At 32.3% G+C, this 5,406-nt stretch overlaps 2 non-coding genes across 2 annotated transcripts; both read right to left on the bottom strand.

Annotated features, from left to right (window-relative positions):
- Nucleotides 1-1,905: 1,905 nt before the first annotated feature.
- Trnai-uau lies at nucleotides 1,906-1,995 on the bottom strand. The gene is given in 2 exon segments: nucleotides 1,906-1,941; nucleotides 1,958-1,995. It is a non-coding gene; the product is annotated as a tRNA-Ile (tRNA).
- A 2,383-nt stretch (nucleotides 1,996-4,378) lies between these two features.
- On the bottom strand, nucleotides 4,379-4,468 carry Trnai-uau. The gene is given in 2 exon segments: nucleotides 4,379-4,414; nucleotides 4,431-4,468. It is a non-coding gene; the product is annotated as a tRNA-Ile (tRNA).
- Nucleotides 4,469-5,406: the final 938 nt, after the last annotated feature.

The raw sequence follows: 5,406 nt of genomic DNA on the forward strand, positions 1-5,406 counted from the left end.
TCATTTCTTAGTAGTTTGAAACACTGCTTCCAGAATAATTACTAGAGGAATCGTTTAAGTAATCCGTATCCATTGCGCAAAATAATTTAAAAACTTAGAAAATAACATGCAACTATGATTATGCTTATGAAAATGCAACTATGAATAATTTCTACTTTTGCTAGCATATTTTGTCCAATGTTGACAACGATCACCGCGCAGTGACATAACGACGAAAAACCGCTGCTGGACTGCGGCTTCGCTTGCATGTACACAATGACGATCGAACAAGAGGCAAAAATACACACATTTAAGGCATTATTTCTCGAGTTAAATTTGAATTGGAAACCTAGGACTTCGCGAGAGAGGTAAGAACCATATATACTTTCATATTAGTGAAAGTTGTGTTAAGGTCTGACTATTCCTTTAAGTAATTTCCATATGATATGGACACCTGCTTCTCGCTAGTGAATCATCAGATTGACAATTAAATGAAGTAGCTTAATTTAATATTGAACAAACAAACTGCTGACCTGTGAAAAATTTGCATCCAACCTGTGAACATACTACTAACCAAAAATAAGAAGTTCAGGGAAGTAAGCATATCATTCTTAAAGGAGCTCGCATTTTATATTTCTTTATGTTTATGTTTTTGCAACGTATTATTTAAAAATTTGTATTTTAATTGAATAAATTAATCAACCATACAATTATCGAGTATTCTTTGCTAATCTGCACGATCCAACAGTTTCGACTCTTTTAATCCTAAATATTAGTTCACAAGAGTTTTGACAATACTTCAACTTTCTTTTTATGAAAGTAAGTTACCAGCGATCGTCCGTGGATGAGCCCTCGACGACAAAAAGGATTTCACCCCAAATTCAGTCAACAAATGAACAAAAATTAAATTTCAATTGAATGTGATTATTGCCATTAGAAAGAACCAATGGGGAAACAGTTCAACTCTTTCGACAAAATTCAATAAATATAGCTTCCACTTTACGACACGAAATAATTTGAAATTCAAAACCCGTAAACATTGGTTTAATTTTGGTATCTACATGGTTGTTGGAAGTGTTTTCTGTATGCGAAACTGATACATAGTCTTAAAATTTAACCCAAAGTGCTTATGCTTTGACAGTTGAGGACTTATTATCATGCAGTGATGTTGTGTAGGAGGAACACGGTGAAACAGCGTTCCCCAACTATTTTACAAGGAGAACGGCGTTCCCTTAATGAAAAATAACACGTGGAAGAGCGTCGTTCCTCCAGTTAATATTGCATTGTAGCTAGCAAATATCAACTATATAGAACCCATAGTCTCAGTAAGATTGTTCGCAATTTATCGCGTGTTTTGTGAAAAGCGTGTCGATAACAAGTATTTATAAATACAATTAAATGTGAGAATATGGCGCAGAATTAAGTGAGAATAGCCTGAATTGGTGGTACAATTCTTCGGAAAACCTTCTCAAAGATAAATTACCATTGTTATAAAGAAAGGCCCTTCTATAGCGTATGTTATATTTATAAATAGAAGTATTGATTGTATAATGCATGCAGTAATAAAATGGGGAATATCAAATTCGTGGTCCAAAAATCAATAATATAATAGCATAGGTCTCTTAAAAATAGAAGTGAGTTCACAAAAGCGGTTGGACATATCTTTTTTTATTTTTGTATTTATACATGCGATGTGTTGTTTTTTGATTTCCCGCAATTTGATTGGCTGTAGCAGCAAGCTGCTGTTTACGTGGTCTAAAACTGATGTTTTTTGCAATGTATTCATTTACAAAGAGAAGTTTGATTTAAGAGCTATTTAAATTGTTCAATGAAAAAGCAAATTGTATTCAGATAGTATTTATCATACCAAAAATTTTAGTATATAGTTTTGCATGCAAAAATCTAAAATCACTAAGAAAAACATTGTGCTCCTGGAGGGGATTGAACCCTTGACCTTCGCATATACTCATGTACTGCTTATAAGTACGATGCACTAACCGACTGGGCTACAGGAGCATACATAACGTTCCTTAAAACAATAAACTTTATCAAGATAAATCTGTGCTAAAATATTAGGTTAAGAATCACACAACTTAAATTTTAATGCACTCGTTGAAAATGGCGTGCATCAACCATTGGGTTGTATAAAGAACTGGAGGAAGTACGAGGTCTGGTAACTGTTGTCAAAAACATGGATGCAATAGCGGATTTTGATTGTCAAAACTTCCACTTTTAACATTGTTTTTAATATTCACTCCCTCCCGATGTCTAATACTGTTTACAAAAGAGTAGAATAACAACCAGTGAAAGTCTCACGATACCTAAAGCAAAATTGTTTCAACCGAAGGTAAATTCATTGTCATTGCTTTTATCAATAAGTTTTAGGAAAATGCCCCTTTTTAAAAGAACAGAAAAACTGTATGCCAAGCCTTACTGGCTACAGCAAGTATGACTAAAATTATAGTCATTTTGAGTTAACCTTGCTTGAATATAGACTGCTGTCTTGGTACAGGTAATGAAAGTATCTTAAACTTTGTTGGCTACAATATAAAACAAAATTTGAAATACTATCATGCAAAGATTTTAAAGCAGGATTTTAAATAATTGCAGCTAACCCCTGAACACAATTGAACATACGTAAATAAATTTCTTTTAACTTATAGTTTTTTTGGCTTTTCTGACATAACACTATGTACGGTTTAGCAAGAGCAGAAATAGTTGAGTATAAATGAAAATGTTCAGCAAGTTTGATAACATACTTGTGAAACATTTTGGCATTGTGTACACTGTTGAAAGAATCATACAAAGATATTAAAAATCCGTTTGGGAATGAGATAGCTTCTTTTATCAAGTTCGACTTGACTTTTAAGAATTTAAGTCTGTTTAGGATTCTGATTTATTTCAATCAGTCATTTTATTTATTTACATTTCATCCTTATCAGACAGATAGACATGTTTCGCCTTCTTTTTTTTTCCTTTTTCCTGCCGAAATCCTAGATTACCTAAATTTATACGAAGAGTGGAATTTCGTTGAATGAGTATCTCTCTTACCAGTGTCATAAAATGTTTTCTTTTCTTGTACTATTTCAGCACAAGTTCACAGCGTCTTTTATGGATGAAACTTAAAAAGAGTAATGTTCGGAATTAAAGTTTGTGGACATTTTTACAATCACTACTGTTGCCGTCAAAGCCGAAGGTGGCAAAAAACTTTTCATTTTGCTAAAACGCGTCTTCCTGCTGACTTTGGAAACCAAAATTTGCCATATTCGCTATGACGGCATCCATGTTTTTAGTAAAGGGCTGCGCGCAAATATTTTGTAGTAATTTGGATGACACGCTCCCTCCAGTTCTTTATACAACTCAATGGCATAAACCGACAAGGCATTAGGAGTTAATCAACTTTTAAAAGAGTAACATCATCTACATAGTTAATATGTTTCCAAAAAAAAATAATAAAGATAAAAAAACAATTCCAACTAAAATGCTCGTGAAGTTAATCAAACCATAAGTACGATGCACTAACCGACTGGGCTACAGGAGCATACAAGTCTTGCCTCAAAACAGTAAATTTTACCAAGATAAATCTGTTCTAAAATATTAGCTTAAGAACTACGCAACTTAAATTTTAATGCACTGGTTAAAATTTAAGTTGCTAAACCAACAAGGCATTAGGAGTTTATCACTTTTTAAAAGAGTAATGTCATCTACATAATTAACTCATTTCCACAGTACGGTTTTAATCAGCATAATTGGTCTAATAGAAACACAATTATCTACCCCGGTATGGAAAAAAGTAATAACTAAGTATGTCTAGATAACACGGGCGTCTCAAAAGCTCGAGCATTTAGGCATGGGACTGCTTTGAGATGGAAAAAATCTTGATTTTCAATGATTGTCTTTAATTGTATTTAACACTTTGAGTTTTCAAACAGATAAACGCGATATATTGATAAAGTTAGAAACTTTTGTTGAAAATACTCATTGAACAATACAATTTAGGCAAGGTTTTCATTTATTTCAAACGTTGTTAACTGTGAAATGTATCATAAATTAGGAGTTAAGTGTTTGGTTAGAAATTAATCAACATAAAAGTAAATGCAATGTATAAAAATAAGGTTAAGTCATAAGGAGCTAACTACCTTTTAAAAAGTTGCATAGTATACACAGTTACATTATTTTAAAGAATTTTGTAAAAATGAACAATAATTGCAATGAAGTTTCCCCTAAAGTTTATAATAAAGATTTTAAGCAATGTATTACAAAGTTGTAAAAGACTTTTTAGAACAAAATCACTACGAAAATCATGTTACTTCCTAAGTTAATCAAACCTAACCTTTGCTTATAGTTGTGCACATTTTATAAAGATACTGTACAATCAAAAAAACAAATAAATTCAAAATGCTCCTGGAGGGGATCGAACCCTCGACCTTCGCATATACTCATGTACTGCTTATAAGTACGATGCACTAACCGACTGGGCTACAGGAGCATACATGTCCTTCCTTAAAACAGGAAATTTTATGAAGATAAATCTGTGCTAATTGGTCAATCACTAAGAAAAACATATTGCTTCCGAAGTTAATCAAACCAAACCTTTGCTTATAGTTGTGCACATTTTATAAAGATATTGCACAATCAAAAAAACAAAGAAATTCAAAATGCTCCTAAAGGGGATTGTACCCTCGACCTTCGAATATACTCATGTACTGCTTAAAAGTACGATGCACAAACCGACTGGGCTACAGGAACATACATGTCTTTCCCCAAAACAGTAAATTTTACCAAGATAAATCTGTGCTATAATATTAGCTTGAGACACTACACAACTTAAATTTTAATGCACTGGTTAAAAAAAAAGTGCATTAACCAACAAGGCATTAGGAGTTAGTCACTTTTTAAAATAGTAACGTCATCTACATAATTAACTTATTTCCATAGTGCGGTTTCAAACAGCATAAATGGTCTAAATGAAAAAACATTTATGTACCCCAGTACAGCAAAAAGAAATAACTAAGTATGTCTAGATAACATGGGCGTCTCAAAAGCCCGAGCATTTAGGCATGGGACTGCTTTGAGATGGAAAATGTCTTGATTTTCAATGATTATCTTTAATTATTTTTATTACTTTGAGGTTTAAAACACATAAACGCGATATTTTGATGAAGTTAGAAACTTTTGTTGAAAATGCTCATTGAAGAAAACAATTTAGGCAAGGTTTTCATTTATTTCAAACGTTGTAAGCTGTGAAATGTATCATAAATTAGAAGTTAAGTGTTTGATTGGAACTTACTTAACATGAAAGTAAATGAAATGTTTAAAAATAAGGTTAAGGCATAAGGAGCTAACTATTTTTTAAAAAGTTGCATAATATACACAGTTAAATAGTTTTAAAGAATTTTGTAAAAATGATACACTGACACACTGCAA

The sequence above is a fragment of the Xenia sp. Carnegie-2017 genome, unplaced genomic scaffold (genome assembly GCF_021976095.1).
Source record: "Xenia sp. Carnegie-2017 unplaced genomic scaffold, XeniaSp_v1 HiC_scaffold_4, whole genome shotgun sequence".
Lineage (NCBI taxonomy): Eukaryota > Metazoa > Cnidaria > Anthozoa > Malacalcyonacea > Xeniidae > Xenia > Xenia sp. Carnegie-2017.